This window comes from Caretta caretta, chromosome 1 (assembly GCF_965140235.1).
Source record: "Caretta caretta isolate rCarCar2 chromosome 1, rCarCar1.hap1, whole genome shotgun sequence".
Lineage (NCBI taxonomy): Eukaryota > Metazoa > Chordata > Testudines > Cheloniidae > Caretta > Caretta caretta.
This window is the reverse complement of record NC_134206.1, coordinates 132,607,082-132,626,419: the sequence shown is the minus strand read 5'-3', so window position 1 is coordinate 132,626,419 and position 19,338 is coordinate 132,607,082. Positions and strand designations below refer to the sequence as shown.

General features: G+C 40.9%; 1 long non-coding RNA gene across 1 annotated transcript; it reads left to right on the top strand.

Moving 5' to 3' along the window:
* The first annotated feature begins 8,180 nt into the window (after positions 1–8,180).
* LOC125641055 (uncharacterized) lies at positions 8,181–13,432 on the top strand. The gene is made up of 3 exons (XR_007357981.2): positions 8,181–8,461; positions 11,884–11,971; positions 12,887–13,432. It is a non-coding gene; the product is annotated as an uncharacterized LOC125641055 (long non-coding RNA).
* Positions 13,433–19,338: the final 5,906 nt, after the last annotated feature.

The following is a 19,338-nucleotide window of genomic DNA, read 5'->3' as shown; positions in this document are numbered from 1 at the left end:
ATGTTTTCAACTCTGTAACCTTAATGGAGACAAGGCGTCAAAAGTCAAGGCATTTTTACTACTTTCTGAAAAGAGTGAGGTGTGCAAATTGCTGATAGACCAAAACAACCAACAAGAACCTCATATTCTTAGGGTATGTCTACATTAAGAGCATGACAGTAGCACAGCTACAGCTACGGGGCTGTAGTGTAGACACTTACTCCAGTGATGGAAGAGGTTTTTCCATCATTGTAGTAAACCCACCACCTCAAGAGGGGTAGCTAAGTCAAGGGAAGAATTCTTCTGTCACCCTAGCTGCACCTAATGTGGGGGCTAAGTCAACCTAACTACGTTGCACAGGATGTGAAATTTTTCACAGCTCTGAGCAATGTAGCTAGGCAACCTAAGCTTTAATTGTAGACCGGGTCTCCGTGTCAAAGTTCAAACAACTTGAGATGGATTTGCTGAAGTCACCAAGTGGTGATAGTTCTGAAGCAAATGTTATATGACATTCAGAAATGGAAAAGAGGACTGCAAAGGTATAACAAAACAGCATGTGTGTGTGTACTAGCCAGTGGGCTGAGAAACCAGAAACAGCCAGAGCCTTAGCATTGCTACACACAGCAGGAGAGGAAGCACTAAAGATTGTAGTTCTATCCAGTGGGATCAGGAAGGTGAAGAGTTAAAAAGTGACCAAAAATTGAAATGCAGCAATTTCAGTTCCATGAAATATCCGACATGGGAGAGGCAGAAGTTCTCTAGCCGAAATAGTAAGGGTGAAACAACTGATCACCATGCAGCTGTGCTAAGAAGCAAATCAGCCTCCTGAGGGCTTGAGCAACTCAGACAGTTTAATTAGAGGCAGAATTGTTGGAGGCACAGCCAATAAAAAAGTAAGAGCAAGGCTATCTGGAGGACCTAATTTAACTTTAGCGCAAGCAAATGACTACAGTAAAACTGAAGTACTAAAGCATTTGTTAAGGCTCCCAGCAACAGTCAGTGCGCTGCACTGTAAAGGAGCATTCACCAAGTTGTACAAACCAGAAAAGTCTGCACATAATGCAAGCATCTGTGGTGGATGTGGCAACAGCCCTATGGAAAAAAAAAACACGTTGTTTGCATGTAGTTACATGAAGAACATGCTGCAAACTTAATCATTTTTTTAAAGTGTGCCATTTTACCAGTCTGTCTACACTGCATGCTTCTTTCAGTGGTGTGTAGAGTTCATACCTGCGTAGCCCCTTCAGCCTGGGTATAAATAGCCATGTAGCTGGCTTGGGCAAGGAGAGTAGAGAGATGCCTGCAGGGCTGGGTATGTATGCATACTGCACATCACTGATGCTGACTTTCTTTCTGGGTGAGTGCTCCACCCCTGAGGCCCCACCACCACTCTGCCCCCAAAGCCCCACCCTTGCTCCACCTCTTCCTGCCTCCTCCCCTGAGGCCCTGCCCCCGTCCTGCCTCTTCCCACCTGCCCAGCATGCACCTCCCTTGCTCCACCTCTTCCCGCCCCCTCCCTCCAGCGCCTGCTGCCAAACAGCTGATCAGCAGGTGGCTGGTTTGTGCTGAGCACCCACTATTTTTGCCCCGGAGCACCCATGGAGCCAGTGCCTCTGCTGCACATGCTCTCGACTCACCCAAGCTGTACCTCCCCGTCTGTCCTGCTATTTTGAGTGTCCCAATGCTTCCCACTGCTGGACCCTTTCTCCTCTCCAGTAAAAGACTCCCCCAGTGGGAAAGGTTTGGGCAGCTCTCCACTGCAAAGCTCTTCCCCCACCATGGGGAAAGGCTCTGGCAGTGGAAGGGTGCAGTGGGGGAAATGGCTCCATCGTCTGCACACTGCTGGAGCTTTCCCCTTCTGTGGGGAAAGACTCTGGAAGGGGGGGAGGTGAAAGGCTCTTCCAGCTCCCCATTGCTGAAGTCCTTCCCTGTCATTGGAAAGACTCCAGCGTTGGGGAAAGGCTCTGGCGGGGGGTAGTCAGAAGGGAAAGGCTCAGCCTTGCTTCCCTGCTCTCCCTCTGCCAGAGCCTTTTCACTGACCTGTGAAGCTACACACCACAGTGTCGACATGGCATGCTTTTCACTGCAGGGTGTAACTATATGTACAACTACACGCTGTCACCAGTGGTGTGTAGTGTAGACATAGTGAAGGGTAAAAAGGGCTGTATCGTGCTTAGTACAATGGTGCCCTACCTTGAGGCATCACCACACCATAATAATGGAATAATAATAATTTGGTGTCACTGGTAAGAGAAGAATGACTACAAAGGCTGCTAGACTCCCAGTAAACCAGACACCTGAGAGTCTTTCCCTCCCAGTCAGGAAGGAACGCAGCTATTTTTAAATTTGGGGTTCATGAGCATAGCCAAATAAAATGCTGGTTCTTGTGCAAAAGGGCACAGGCAAAGATTTAAAATGTTATCCTCAAATTCCCTGCATCTGTCCTCTCCTTGACATGACACATTAAAAGATTATTATAAATTTAGTTTGTTCAGTTGGGGAATGGAAACAATACCACATAAATTGCATCACCAATTACATATAACAAATAAGGATAATCAATAAAGAATCAGTATTAAATCATTAGTAAAGCAGACAGATAATCATAGCACTCAATTCACAGACTATCTAGAGGCTGCCATTTGTTCACACAAATGATTCAATGAACAATAATGAATAAAGAACAGATTTTTAAAGCTATCACTGTTCGTGGGCTATTCATGAACAGGAAAAAATGGCTACATTTGTCATTAATAATTCAATCAGATCCAGTTGGAAGGGTCTCCTAGAAAGGCATGTCAATTACAGTTTCCAGAAATCAGAAACTACAACCGTAGCTTAAGCTGCCATAAACACAATTATTTGGGAAAGCAGCACTGGCCTGGCAACAGAAAGGGCAATATTAGTTTGTAGAGTCTGAGATCCAAATAATCACTCATTGCCAGGATTCAACAGGTGTACAATTTATTATACTTAAGAGGTTGAAGGCACACGGTGAAAGTTGAAGATAATTCACATGAACATTCCTCTCAAGGGATATTAACATTATTTTTGCCCCAACGCCTAGAGTGCATAAAAAGAGTAGTCAGTCATATCTACATGGATCCTAAAAATCCCACCATATAAAACACCAGGACAACTTCTCATAGTTTTAAGGCAAATTATTAAGAAACAATTTGACTGCGTCTAATGAGAGTGCAGTTGAATTTAACAGACCTTACTGATTAGGTTGACAGTATAGTGACAGTGAAGAATCCTAATAAAATGTCACTCTACGCGAATCTAAAGGGCCAGATTCTACTATCAGTTTATGCTAGTGCATAATCATTGAATTCAATGGGATTGCATCGATGTAACGGAGAAGAGAATTTGGGTTTAAGAATTTAAACAGTAATTTGAAGCAAAGAGTATCCCATGAGCACTACTGAGATGTTGCTTCCATATTTCCTAAATCAATACAGTTCATGAATATAGATGCCAGTCATGGTTCTTAGCAAGTGCCAAAGTGCTGTTTTGTATATGTTTACCACCTTGTATGGAAGTTATATGCTTAAAAACTACCATTTGGCATTGCATCATCACCAGAAATATATCAGATTATGTCAGAATTGCTGGGTGTCTGGATGAGGCAGGTGCAAGTGCAGATGCAGGCTAGAGTGGGGGCTGGCTAGCATGGAAGGGAGCATGAGCAATCTGTCAGAACTACTAGGTAACAGAAGTGTTCCTAGCCAGATAGTGACATTGACCAGACAGGAGAGACTGTTTCCCTTAGGTGCTTATATACCTGCTTTGGGATCACCGGTGGATTGGCTGAACCCTGGTTGCATGGTCTGGGGCCTATCACAAGTCCTGCAGGTAATTGCCTCTGATGATGGATCACACTCTGGCTCATGGATGACTCATCAGGCTCAAGTGGGCTCAGGTTCAGTAATAACGCAGGAATGACGCATTAGAGATTATGACTCAGATTACTTCTGATAATTTAGAGGGAGTAGAAATCATTGTGGAATACCTGCAAATATGGACAGTAAGTGACGACGCACAGAATGAAAGGCTATGCAAAAATGTACTGGGAACACAAGAAATAAAACTGAATAAAGCATAGTGAAAAGCTGACCTAAAGGAAGACTCCTTTGAAAGCTATAAAGAAGGGGTGAGATTCTGTGCTCTGCCTCTAAGACGTGCAGCACAGAATTCACAGCCCAGGTAGGAGAAGGGCTATGGTTGTTTTAAGGCACAGTTATGCCCTCCCAATCCGGGGCTGCTCTGGGCTCTGGAGAGACCCTGGCATAATTTAGACAGTTCTGGGAACTGCCTAAGTTACAGCAGCCTCCCTGGGCTGCCTTATAGGCCACAGAACTGCATTGCTGTTCTGTGCATTGCTGTATACTTTGGCCCCACCCCATATGGCTTCCTTGCTTATAGCAGGGCTTGTGAAGGGAGTCAGACTCAAATGTTTCTTCTTTTTTCTCTGCATTCTGTCAACATGCTCAGCTGGCTTTTTTTTTCTGCTTTTTGTGTTTTTTCTTATATGGTTTCTTTTGCTTTGCCTCGGAGTCTTCTTCACCAAGCCCAATAATAAGCCCAGAGTGGTGTTAAGAAGCCATAAAGGCCCCAGTTCCCACTAGGGGAGGATTTTCTTGGCACAGACTCTGTGGAGACTGCCATAAAGCTACCCGCCAAAGGCCCTTCCCATGTGAATTTTTGAGATGGGAACATTACAAGAAAATAGAGAACTTCAAATTTTCACAATCACATATCTTCATACATTTGTTCTAACTCTGTCACAGACAAGAATACTATTAAAAATGCTTCTTGTTATTGGGGTAAACTGGAAAAACAAGTTTCCAGGAATTTGTAAACAGCAGTGAGTACAAGTACACATGGTCTAGAAGCAGACTGAAAGTCACTGATTTCTGTGCTAACAAGTTCTATTCTACACTGTGTTCCTGTCGACTAATAAACCTTCTGTTTTACTGGGGGGGAGGGGGAAGTTACAGTAGCACACCAACCCACTAGCATATGCTTCAAAAGTATTAACAAGGTCATGACTGAACCATGGCAAGAGCGAAAAAAAAATATGATTGTCTGGTTGATAAATTCTGCCAATATATTTATGGCCAAGAAAGAGCTGACGTGGAAATAGATCATAGACTTCCATAAAGGGTTTCACTAGGGTTGCTGAGGTTATAAAGAATGCTTCAGAGACTGCAGTAATAAACCCGGAATTGTTGGCTTGGAGAGGAACTAATGTTTTTAGCAATTATATTATCAAGACCTGTTTTGCCTAACACCGCTTCTGTACAGGATGACACTGATACAGACTGTGAGCTTAATGTGACAAAGATTCTATCCCTGCCTATCAAAACACACAACAAACTTAGGCATGAAACTCTTTCCCACATGGTCTTGCAATAGCTGAAAGAAATGGTTGTACATGTTTGGCTGAAATCAAGCTTTCTGAAATCAGATTTTCTGACTAGTGCGACTTCCTTTTGGATTTGCCTTGATGAAATAATTATGTACATCAGTGCAGTCATGAAACTAGAAATGAAGACTTCCAGTTGTATAGATATTCCCGGGGAAAAATGAATAGGGAGTTAGGTGAAGATGAAACAAAATGAAGGTTCTAATTCACCTGCAATGCTTTTGATTACTGTTGGCTGGAAAATAGAAATCCCTCCCTGCAATTTTTTTTTTGGGGTGCATTTTTCACTGGAAGGGATTTCCAGAAAAATTCCATATTGGGAAAACCAAAATGGAATTTTTCAGCTTTCTGGCTGCCTACCTGGGAGACTTGTCAATTTTGCTTTCTCAGCCTCCCTGCCTTGCCTTGGGTCTCTGCACCTCTGGCAGCCAGGCTGTGGAGGGAGGTGGGGAGGCTGAACACCCTAGCTTTTTTCCTCTTCAGCAGCGATAGCTGGTAAGAAGACAGAGTTGGAGAGGCAGAGAACTGGAGTGCTCAGTCTTGGCCTGCGGGGGTGACAGGGAGACTGAAAAGGGAGAAAGTGAAATTGACAAGAGCCTTCCAGGTGGGCAGCCATCATTTTGATTCCCCCAATGGAAAATATAATTTTTTCTTCTTTTGGCAAAAGAGCAATTTTTCTGTGGAAAATTTCATTTTTGCCAAAAGGGCATTTTCCATTGAAAATCATTCCAGTTCCTCAACAGCTCTACATTTGCTATCCTTTTCCCTTGAAAGAGCACCTGACAGCTGTGCCACGTGGACACACATTCGGTTTGTTTTCATAATCTGAAGAACAAGTTTTGCTGGGGTTGTGGGGAGGGAGGAGCAGTGGCAAAAGCTTGGAAAACTGAACTGGTGAATAGTGTTCTTTTAAAAAAATGAAATAAATAAGTGGAAATATTAGTTTGCGTTACAGGATCATCTTTTGGAACAGCCCAGCTGGGACAGCCCAGCTGGGTACAGGTTGGTGGCAGAAGTGAATACCTGGAATGTGAGCCTGAATATTCTTAGACCATTCTGGAATCGAATATAATGCCATTGTAAATGAATAGGGGAGTTGGACAGTAAACTCTCCAGGGACTAAAACAAGTTATATTAGACCTTGGCATTGTAGAATAGCTTTTTACATAAAGCGCTCAAAGCACTTCGAGAACACAAATTAATTCTCAACAAACCACTGTAATATAAGTTCTATTAACTCTATTTTACAGATATGGAAACAGTTAAAGAGGGTAAGGGCTCAGTTTTTCCTGTCTGTCTCCATAAATATGCTAGCCTGAGGAGAAGGGAAAGGAAGACCTTTACCTTAAGCACACCTATGCAGGATTGCAGCCATAATCCTTGCCTTAGCCCAGGGAGTGTAAGAGATGGACCAGCTAGTACAGCCTGTATCATTCACCAGCTCCAGGGCTGAGATTGGCATGGGAAGTTATATCAGGATCTGCTCTGCCTTGTGTTGCCTTGCTCTGTGTTCAGGAGACGTTATACTGCTGACATTGCTTCTCAAATTGTGAAGCTCTTCCTCTTCCAACCCTCTAACATGGCTCAGACTCACAGGAACCCTAATTGAGCTGCCCAAGGTCCCTCAGTGGGTCAGTGGAAAAGCTGGAAAAAGAACTCTGCTTTTTGACTCCCAAACGACTAAACCAACATCAAATAGAGTACATTTTACTTCATTTGCAGTGGAAAGGGAGCATGACAGGTTCCTTTGCAGATTATAGAAACACAATTTTAAAGATTGGTTTCTCTAGCAACAAGAATGAGGAGAAGATTCATGAGTTTCTCCCACCTACTCATCTTTTATGCAGTGAAGCAGATGGTTTGGATAATGCAGGTATTAGAGATGCTAATTTACTGAGCGTGGAAAGAAATATAAATACTGAAGTTTATGTGCTCTGCAGCATTCAATATCACAGTATAACAATAACTTCACATTCATGCTTCTCCAAAGTTCTGGAAGTCTGTATTGATACTCATAATACTTATACAGTGGTGAAAAAACCCCTAAACACTATATTAATGCAGAGTTAAGATTGCTTGGCAGTATGTCATCCCCTTACAGAACAGTGAATTGAGAAAAAAAACCCCTCAAGCTTCTGAAAACCAAGAAATAAACTGTTAAGGATGCCCATGCAACTTCAACTCTGCCTTCTCTCTCTCTCTCACACACACACACACACACACACACACTAAGATCCAGCAGGAGGTGAGAGGCAGACCAGTTGAAAGTCTCTGGGTAAAGCTAAGAGGGGTAAAAAATAGGGGTGACATCACAGTAGGAGTCTACTATAGGACAAAAAGAACAGGAGTACTTGTGGCACCTTAGAGACTAACAAATTTATTAGAGCATAAGCTTTCGTGGGCTACAGCCCACTTCATCGGATGCATAGAATGGAACGTATAGTAAGAAGAAATATATATACATACAGATAAGTTGGAAGTTGCCATACAAACTGTGAGAGGCTAATTAGTTAAGATGAGCTATTATCAGCAGGAGAAAAATTTTTTTGTAGTGATAATCAAGATGGCTCATTTAGACAGTGGACAAGAAGGTGTGAGGATACTTAACTTTAGGGAAATAGATTCAATAGATAGTCAAGCATGCTCAGTGTAAATATAGGATAAAGGTTACAGACCATAATACTAAACAGACCATAATATTCAAAAATGGTAAACAACAGTGACTCAGCAGTTATGTTCCAACAGTTGTGATTGGAGAACAAGAGAAGGATTAAGAAAGAAGTAGCCAATAGCATAACTGGAATGATTGGAATGCTCAGAATGGGTGTGATGGCTGGCAAAACTATAAAAGGGAGTGCGCCAGAAGGGATTTTTAGGTCATTAGAGAAAGAGAAGTCAAGGGCAAGAGGAGGAAAAGGAGGAGCATTTAGAAAAAGGAGAAATCAGAAGCAACAGCAGAAGAAGAAGCCACAAGGTGAGCAGCAGCAGTACGAGCTGCTGGGGCAGAGCAGAAAGGACCATGACAGAGCAGAGACTGAGAAGCCAGCAGAGAAAGTAAGATTGCTGATAGATTGTTATAAGCTGGTGTGTACACATGTGTATGTCTGAGTTAATAAAGGTGTGTCTATGTATGTATGTGTTTATATTAATTGACATGTATAGAGTTTAAATTACAAGCAACTGACACCGCATGCAGAACACAGCCATTTAGTATTGCTCTAACTGTATGTTATTGCGGTTCCGGTGCTTTTAGCCTGTACCCAAGGGTTGTGTTAATAAAAGGGATTTATATTTCAATTATTACATCAGAAATTACTATTTACATCAAAATAAAGAAGTGCCTTGTTTTTGAAAAATATTGGCTGGGTGTCAACCATTTCTATTGGAGGGCTGTATCCCTGACCTCTCAGGGTCTGTTTAACCCAAGATTCCTTACCAACCCTGGGAACCCATACCTGACAGAAACAGATTAGCAGACAGGTGGGCTGTCTTAGAGAGGACCCTTGGCAAACCTGGGAGGGGGCAACAAGTGAGCTATTCTGAGGGTACCATAAATCTGTTTTTGGGGTAACAATAGGAAGATTAGTAAGAGGTCAATATGGCTGCAACAGGAGCTTTTTAATGACCTGAAAAAATCCAAAAGAAATCCTACACAAAGTGAAAATATGGACTAATTGCTAAGGTGGAGTACAAAAGAATAGCACAAGCAGGGAGGGACAAAATAAGAAAGGCTACGGCACAAAACATAAAGCAAGGAACATAAAAGGCAATAAGAAGAGATTCTATAAATACATGAGGAGAAAGAGAAAGAGGAAGGAAAGTGTAGATCCTCTACCTAGTGGGGAAGGAGAGCTAATAACTGACTACATCAAGAAGACTGAAGTTTTTAATGCCTATTTTACTTCAGTTTTCACTAAAAAAGTTAATAGTGACCAAATACTCAACACAATTAATATGAACAAGAGGAAAGAAATGCAAGCCAAAATCGGGAAATAACAGGTTAAAGAATATTTAGATAAATTAGATGCATTCAAGTCAGCAGGATTTGATTAAATTCATCCAAGGTACTTAAGGAATTACCTAAACCAATCTTGAAACTGTTAGCAGTTATCTTTGAGAACACATGGAGGATGGGTGAGGTTCCAAAGGACTGGAGAAAGGCAAACATAGTTCCTATCTTTAAAAAGGGGAACAAAGAGAACCCAGAGAATTATAGATTAATCACCTTAGCTTTGATACCTGGAAAGATACTGCAAGTTATTATTGAACAATCAATTTGTAAGCACCTTGGAGATAATAGGGTTATAAGGAGTAGCCAATGTGGATTTGTTGAAATCAAATTATGTCAAACCAATCTAATTTCCTTCTTTGACTGGGTTACTAGTAAGGTAGATCAGGGTGGGGAAAGGAGTAGACATGATCTATCTTGGTTTTTGTAAGGTTTTTGACATAGCCCCACACAACATTCTCATAAATAAACTATGGAAATGTGATCTAGATGAAATTACTTGAAGGTGGGTGCACAACTGGTTGAAAGACCATACTCAAGGAATAGTTATCAATGGCTTACTATCAAACGGGGAGGATGTATCTAGTGGGATCAGTCAGAACTATTCAATATTTTAATTAATGACTTCGATAATGGAATGGAGAGTATGCTTATAATTTGTGGATGACACCAAGCTAGGAGATGGGTTGCAAGCACTTTGGAGGATAGGATTAGAATGCAAAATGACCTAGACAAATTGGAGAATGGGTCTGAAGTCAACAAGATGAAATTCAGTGGAGACAAGTGCTAAGTACTTCACTTAGGAAAGAAAAATCAAATGCAGAACTACAAAATGAGGAATACATGGCCAAGTGGTAGTAGTGCTGAAAAGAATCTGGGAGTTATAGTAGATTACAAATTGAATATGAGTCAACAGTGTGATGCAGCTGTGAGAAAAGCTAGCATCATTCTGGGTTGTATTAAGAGAAGTGTTGTATGTAAGACAGGAGGTAATTGTCCTGCTCTACTCAGCACTTGTGAGACCTCTGCTGGAATGCTGTGTCCAATTTTGGGTGCCACACTTTATGAAAGATGTGGACAAATTAAAGGTTGTTATAAAGAGGATGGTGATCAGTTGTTCTCCTTGCCCACTGAAGGTATGACAAAAGTAATAGGCTTAATCTACGGAAAGCTCTTGAATAGGCTTCCAAAGGAGGTTGTGAGAATCCCCATCATTAGAGGTTTTTAAGAACAGGTTGGACAAACACCTGCCAGGGTTGCTCTAGGTTTATCTAATCCTGGCTCAGTGTAGGGGGTCTGGACTCAATGACCTCTTGAGGTCCCTTCCAGCAATACATTTCTATGATTCTGTACATTTACTTTGCCAATCCCACAGTTACTGAAATGTACAAGCTCTTCATCTCCTTTTACAACCCATTCACTTCATGTCACCTTCCCTCTACCCTCTTCAGGAATGCAGCCACTCACACTGGCCCTTGGCACTGTAAAATTCAAGATGTTCCAGATCCTGGCATACACTAATATACTTAGCCAACTCCCCAGAAAGAATACCACATGAATGATAAAATGTTACTGAAAAGTGGTTGCAAATACATCTGCCACTGGCGATTTTTGTGATTCTGTGACCTTATACTCAGGTATATTTAATTTTTTCCTCTTCCCTGTCACTGTGTGAAAGACTCACAAACACAATTAATTAACTATACAGGGGAAGCAGCATAACTCACTATGCACACAGTCTTGTAAAATGCACAAGGTAACCAGATTAGAATAAATGGGAACATTTTCATTTATATTATATTAATCTTAATGTATGTCTATATCTATGGCGGCATGTAGACTTACAGACACGGCATGCCCGGCTAGCATGGGTTTAAATAGCAGCATAGACAGTGAGGCACAGCTTAGGTGAATAGAGTAGAGTGTCCTACAGACCTGAATCCTAGTGTTTATATACCCAAGCAGTGCCTCCCACATCTACACTACTCATTTTTAGCAGTGTAGCATCCCACTGTTTCCCTGCTGCCAGAGCCTTTCCCCACCTCATTGAAAGGCTTTGACAACAAGGAAAGGCTCTGGCATTGTGGAGGCAGTGGAGAAAGGCTCCAGAAGCAGGGAAAGGCTCTATCCTGTCCCCACTCCTGGACTCTTTCACTTCTGCTGATGCCTTTTGCTGGCACCTGTAGGTACACACCGCAATGACAAGCATGGACCCAGACTGCTTTCACAGTTGCAGGTCTCTGCACTTGTAGTGCCTGTACTATACTCTGGTGTAGACAAGTCATTAAGTATTAAAATTTACTGTACTAAATACAACATGTTCAGACAGAATGTGATTTTTAAATGGACAATAACCCTTTAATCACTGTCATCATCAGTAGAAGTTAAGATCAGACCTGACCCTGTTTTTTAGATTAATGGTTTATTATATGTAATGTTTACATTCCTGCAAACCTATCCCCCAAAGAAGGATGGATACGAAAAGGATGGGAGGAGAGAACTCAACAGGAAACGTCAGTGATTTCGTTTGTTGTTTGGCACACATTCTGTTAAACGTGAGTTATGTTTTATGGTCATGAGGCTACTTGCCAGACAGTGCCTCTTTTGCCAGAGTACTTAAGTGTCTGATTCTGCACATTGCTAAGCATTCTCAACTCCCATCAACTGTAATGGGAGACAGAGGTGCTCACATTTGGCAGGAGGTAATCAGAATCTCACAGGATCCTGACCTTATGTGATCTTCCCTTGGAGAAGCAAAAAGACTCGCATTACTCCAATAATAAGTGGTCATAAAAAATATCTGATTGCATAAATATGGAAAATGCCCAGCTCAGAGATGTCACATTGCCTAGAGTAATTGATGCCTTCACATTCTAAGCTGTCCCTATGCATCTAACCAGAAACATGTTATTACCCCTCACCAGTTATATTTATAACCTGAGCCTCATTTTCAAATGTGAACACACAAGTTATTGAAGGTGCTTGTATCCTTCATGAAAAAAAGAACCAACAGATCACTTGAAAATCAGCAAAATAAATAGATTCAGGGATATTTCAGCTTTCACCTCTGCCAGCCAGGAAAACAATTTTCGTGATTTATAACAAACTGCAAAGCAGAATGAGAGTGCACTTACACTGATGTTTCAGGAATCTCTGCAAATAGGAATGTTTTCATGCAAATGCTAAGTGACAAATAATAGAAACATCTCTGCCTTTAAAATTTCCAACAACTTTATAAATAGTTATTTTCATCTCTTTGTGTTAGGAACTGAATTGTTCAATTCACTTTCCAGTACCAAATAAGAATAATAAAAAACCTTATGATCAATAAAATATTGTCTAACTTGTGGAAATATTCAGACACAGTTAGGTGTCACAGCATGTTCCCATTAATCATAGTTGTTGCTCTAGGTTTCTAAGCAAGGCACAGTCTGTAATTTCCTTCTGATTTTACATATTATTTATTGCAGGTAGGATGTTGAAACTGTGTGAAGGAGATGAGAGGATCAAGCCCATACATTAGGCTAGATTGCACACTGTACAGCTTATACCTGGTGAGCTTTTCTGAAGTCGAGTTCCTTCTAAGTGATCAATTCATTTTCTTCTAGTTACAGTAGTGAGACCCAAGATTGAAGACAAACTATTTTAAAGCTGCTCTTAACAGCAACTTCTGTAGAAAAAATGTTGCTGAAATAATATGGATGAGGATTCTTGGATTGCTTTCTGGAGATTCTTAACAAGCGATGGACGGCTATTTCTTTTCCCATGAATAAAAAATAATGCATAAGAGAATGTGATTTCTTTGCTTTGCAGATGTTCTCTAGATACCTGTACAACATGCCTAAAGGGTCTTTCTACAAATGGGAATCACAACAGCCTGATTCACATACTTGTACAAGTTCTTTACATCTTCCTAATAGAGTATTTTTTAGATATATTAAACCTCAAGAGGGAGGGAGGATATAAATACATGTTATATATGTCTGAAATGGAAAGAAGATCATGTACACATATAGAATGGCTGCAGAAAAACCAAGATAGGTTCTAATAATATTTCTGCACATAGTAAGGAGAAGAGCTAATAATAGTTTCCCACCTTATTTTCAGCAGAATGACATACAGCTAGTAAAGTCTGGGAAAGATATTTTTGGTTGATTGTTCAAGTGGCAGTGTATCTGCTCTGTATAACCACCTTGTAAAATATTTATACAGAGAATTGATTACTAATTTTGTGTCTGAGATTACTATGGAAAAGTTCACAAATGATAGATAAGGGATTGTTCTGCTTGATGTATCAGGGAGACTATAACCTTTCCCAGACCTATACATTGGTTTCCAAATTTAAAACAGTCTCCTTACACAATAACTCTTACTGCTGGGATACCATCCTGTTAAGTGAAGGTTGTGAATGCCTTGACAAAATCAGTATGCAATGTAGTTGTAGCTGGGTCACTCCTAGGATATTAGAGAGGCAAGGTGGGTGAAGTAATATCTTTTATTGGACCAACTTCTGTTGGTGAACAGACAAGCTTTTGAGATCTGCAGAAGAGCTGTGTGTGGCTCAAAAGCTTGCCCCTCTCACTGACAGAAGGTGGTACAATAAAAGATATTACTTCACCTACCTTGTTCCTCAACAAAAGTTGACAGTTTTAGTGCTTAGAGCAAAATGTCTTTTGTTTATTGACATGTCAACATTTTCAAAGGTGGCCTCTGATTTTCAATTTCTCTGATTTTTATATCCAAATTGAGACATATTAGACTAGGTTTTCCAGATGTGCTGAGCAACCTCGGCTCCGATTATCTTTAAGTGGAATTATAAGCAGAACACATCCAAAAAACAACATTCTGTTTGGACACTCAAAAATGGAGACACCCAAAATGTGATTTCACATTGCAAAATTTTGACCTATGGGGCCTTGTGGATAAGACTCTACAGTGGGAGTCTGGAGATCTCATTTCTCTTTCTGGTTCTACCTACTGTGTGACGTTGAACAAGTCACTTTATTCTCCCACCCATTGTCTGTTTTGTCTACTTACTTAGGCCTTGTCTTTTATTCTTAACTCAAGTTAACCAACTTGAGATAAAGTCCTAATGAAGACAAGGCAGTTTGTAGTTTTCATATGAATTAGTGAGTCAAGTTAAGACCCAGGCTCAACCATGGTTTTTAAACTCGATCTACAAACTTGTCTGAAAATTGCAAACAGCCTTGTCTTCACTAGGGTTTTATCATGAGTGAGTTAACTTAAGTTATCAAACTCATGTTAAAAATACATGTTCTTTTCCCTAGAGAAGACACAGCCTTAAGCTATCAGTTTTCCAGGACCGCAACTGTCTCCTATTATGTATTATACAGTGCCTAATACCAAGAGGGTTTATCTCATCTGGGACCTTTTGGTGCTACTGCAATACAAGCAGTATGTCCAAAGTTACAGAGGACTTCTGAGTCAGAGCTGGAGCAAAACCCAGATCTCTTTACTCCAGTCCATTAACCACAAGACCATACTCTCCATGTAGTAATGAGATCAAAGGACAACATTTTCAAACCTGGTTGCCTAAAACTTTGCCTCCTTAATCCATTCTTACGTATTTAAGATGGAATTATGCTCCTAAATCACTTAGATCATTTTGAAAATTCTACCCTGGATGCATAAGCATGTATTCAGGAAGCTAATTTTTAGGCACCCACATCTAAATATTCTGGCCAAAAGATCCATGAGAGTGTATTATGCAATGAGTTGTAACCTGAGAGGATATCTCATAAAAGATATTTACTACCTATTCTTTTATACACACCTGCTAATGATACAACGAAACTTCAATGCCCCCCTTCTCCATTTTAAATTCCTGTGATTTATTTTTTAATTTAAAAAGTTTCTTATAAAAGCCATTAGTAAAAATGGTCCCGTGAAGTAGAGAAAAGAATTGGAGCTTCAGAATTCAACCTTCTGCAATTTGTACAGTTAGTCATTATGAAATGTATCTGAGTAACTGTGCAAAGTGCATTTTTCAGCTTCAGATATCTGGGCATGTAATTGGATTCACAAAAGAGGGGATGGGAATGGAGGGATAGTAAAACTGACATAATGAAATTACTACAAAGAGCTACACTGATACAAGTATCCTTTTTGCTCATCCAGTCCCCTGAAGAGAATGAATTTAGAATCTTGCATTGTTGGGTTGTACAACTCTACAGCTAGAATGTGTCAGTTTTGACCTGGAAACATTAAACAATAAAACTATGTGGGTTGAACAAAATGTATGTTTCTGCAGACCAAAAATAGCACTACTGATTAGGCTGGTTTTAAAATGTTTCATTTAGCCTTGGGATGTGTTTTGCATTCTAATGTAATACCACTAGGCCTTTAAAAATGCTTCAGCTTTGAAATTTGCTACAGATCAATAAACACAAAATTTGGGGAGAGGGGTGTCAGCCTTAACCTTTTTATCAAAGATACCATGGATGAAATCCTGGCCTTATTGATGTCAGTGGGAGTTTTGCCATTGACTTTTATGGAGACAGGATTTCATACCTAGCCTTTTCACTTGTTTGTTAGTTGCAAAACAGGATACTTGCCAACTCTCCAGGGATTTTCTCAGAACCTCCCTTTTGGTGCTTGTAGCCCATATTTCTATCCATTTTCACATGATTTCCAGGAACACTGGTCTCTGCACTAAAAAACCCAAATAAAATCTCTTTAGATGCAGCAATTTAATATATATATATATATATATATATATATATATGTGTTTTTATAAAATGTTTAAACTCTAATGTATCTTTATAGATGCAGGAGAAAATGCAGGGTGCAAGAGAAAATGCTCTCTTCAGAAAATTTTTATACAGATCCACAACTTTTCAAACCAACTGAGATCTATTGCTTGTATGTGTCGTATTTTTGACAAAGTAATATCTACAGAACTGGATATTGGCATGATACACGATGGAACAATGTGTCAGCAGGCAAGTATGAGGAAATGTCTATAGAGACATAACATTGTTCCAAAACAAAACAAACAACAGCCTGCATTTTTAATGTATTTTAAAATTTACTCAGAATAGCTTAGTCCCATGGATTCTTCAGAGTGTTACTATGTGAGTGAACTGAGTTTAGGTGCATGATATCTGTTACTCACAAGATCAAAGAAGCTCACTAGGATGGATGCTTGAGCTTTAGGGTAGGATGGATGTAGGAAAGAGGCTGACTCCTGTTGATCAGTAGAAGAGTCCTAATGGTTTGGGTGTAACGGCGAATGATACAGCCTTGCCCAGGGTAGCTATGTAACATCATTCATGTTAAAAATCACTCATTTAAACTTGCTGCATATTTAGTTCTACTGAAAATAGATCAATTTTGCATTTGAAATGTCATATCACCATAGCATCTGCTTTACACTTTAAGTATAGACTCATAGAAGATTAGGGTTGGAAGAGACTGCAGGAGGTCATGTAGTTCAAGCCCCTGCTCAAAGCAGAACCAGCCCCAACTAAATCATCCCAGCCAAGGCTTTGTCAAGCCAGGCCTTAAAAACCTCTAAGGATGGAGATCTCACCACCTCCCTAGGTAACCCATTCCAGTGCTTCACCACCCTCCTAGTGAAATAGTTTTTTTCCTAATATCCAACCTAAACCTCCCACACTGCAACTTGAGACCATTGCTCCTTGTCCTCTTATCTACCACCACTGAGAACAGCCTAGTTCCATCCTCTTTGGAACCCCCCTTCAAGTAGTTGAAGGTAGTTCTCTTCTGCAGACTAAATAAGCCCAGTTCCCTCAGCCTCTCCTCATAAGTCATGTGCCTCAGCCTCCTAATCATTTTCATAGCTCTCCGCTGGACTTTCTCCAATTTGTCCATATCCTTTCGGTAGTGGGGGCCCCAAAAGTGGTCTCAATACTCCAGATATGGCCTTACCAGTGCCAAATAGAGGGGAATAATCACTTCCCTGGATCTGCTGGCAATGATCCTACTAATGCAGCCCAATATGCCATTAGCCTTCTTGGCAACAAGGGCACACTGTTGACTTATATCCAGCTTCTCATCCACTGTAATCCCCAGGTCCTTTTCTTCAGAACTGCCACTTAGCCAGTTGGTTCCCAGCCTGTAGCAGTGCATGGCATTCTTCCATCCTAAGTGAAGGACTCTGCACTTGTCCTTGTTGAATCTCATCAGATTTCTTTTGGCCCAATCCTCCAATTTGTCTAGGTCACTCGGGACCCTATCCCTACCTTCCAGCATATCTACCTCTCCCCCACAGTTTAGTGTCATCCGTAAACTTGCTGAGGGTGCAATTCATCCCATCATCCAGATCATTAATGAGGATGTTGAATAAAACTGGACCTAGGACCGACCCCTAGGGCACTCCGCTTGATATCGGCTGCCAACTAGACATCGAGCTGTTGATCACTATCCATTGAGCCCAACGATTTAGCCAGCTTTCTATCCACCTTATAGTCCATTCATCCAATCCATACTTCTTTAACTTGCTGGCAAGAATACTGTGGGAGACCATATCAAAAGCTTTGCTAATGTCAAGGTACATCACGTCCACTGCTTTCCCCATATCCACAGAGCCAGTTATCTCATCATAGAAGGCAATCAGGTTGATCAGGCCTGACTTGCCCTTTGTTAATCCATGTTGACTGTTCCTAATCACCTTCCTCTTCTCCAAGTGCTTCAAAATGGATTTCTTGAGGACCTGCTCCATGATTTTTCTGGGGACTGAGGTGAGGCTGACTTGTCTGTAGTTCTTTGCATTCTCCTTCTTCCCTTCTTTAAAGATGGGCACTACATTTGCCTTTTTCCAATCGTCCAGGACCTCCGATCGCCACCAGTTTTCAAAGATAACGGCCAATGGCTCTGCATTCACACCAGCCAACTCCCTCAGCACCCTCGGATGCATTTCATCTGGCCCCATGGACTTGTGCATGTTCAGCTTTTCTAAATAGTCCTTAACCTGTTCTTCACCACTGAGGGCTGCTCACCTCCTCCCCAGTGCAGCAGTCTGGGAGCTGACCTTGTTAGTGAAGACCGAGGCAAAAAAAGCATTGAGTACATTAGCTTTTTCCACATCCTCTGTCACTAGGTTGCCTCCCTCATTCAGTAAGGGTCCCACACTTTCCCTGACCTTCCTCTTGTTGCTAACATACCGGTAGAAACACTTCTTGCTACCCTTCACATCCCTTGCTAGCTGCAACTCCAATTGTGCTTCTAATATAATTAGAAATGTTAAATCTAACCTCGTTAGGATGGATATGGCTGGCAATGGATCAATTGTCTGGGTTACTGAGGCACATGAAAGTGTATCGGTTGCTCATCTGGCCCTACTGTGCTTGTTGGCATTCTCACCGGTGCCTTGGACTGTAATGGGTACATCCCATCTTTTACTTACAAACTAAAAGTTGCCCCCTTTCAACCAGCTGCATGCAGTCATTTTTATAATGTAAATGTGCGTTCTGTAGTCTCTTCGCTGACTTCAAATCTGTGATACACAGAAATTTAAATAAAACCAATAAAATGCTGATTTAACCAGATCTTACAGTTTAAATGTATTTTTCATGATAGCACTATTTTTTTGGCACTCTGCTCAGACTGTTTTTCATGTCTCAGCGTCACCCTCTACTAAATCATGACATGCTGCATCTTACTACTTATGACATCTTTTGTGGGAGCAGCAAATCCTTGTGACCCCAGTGGCACCCCATTGGTACTCTGATTTAGTCTGATTTTTCCCTATGCTTTTTCCAGGAAAAAAAAGTTAGGGTGGAGTAATTCCTTTAACACTGCATTTCTCACATTTTTAGCTTTTAACCACAGCCCTGCATGTATTTTGAACTTAGCCCTGTTTGTTTAGATTTATAACTCTATGGGAATGTGTAATTTTGAAATCATTCATATTGTGGCATTTATCCCAGAACACTTATCC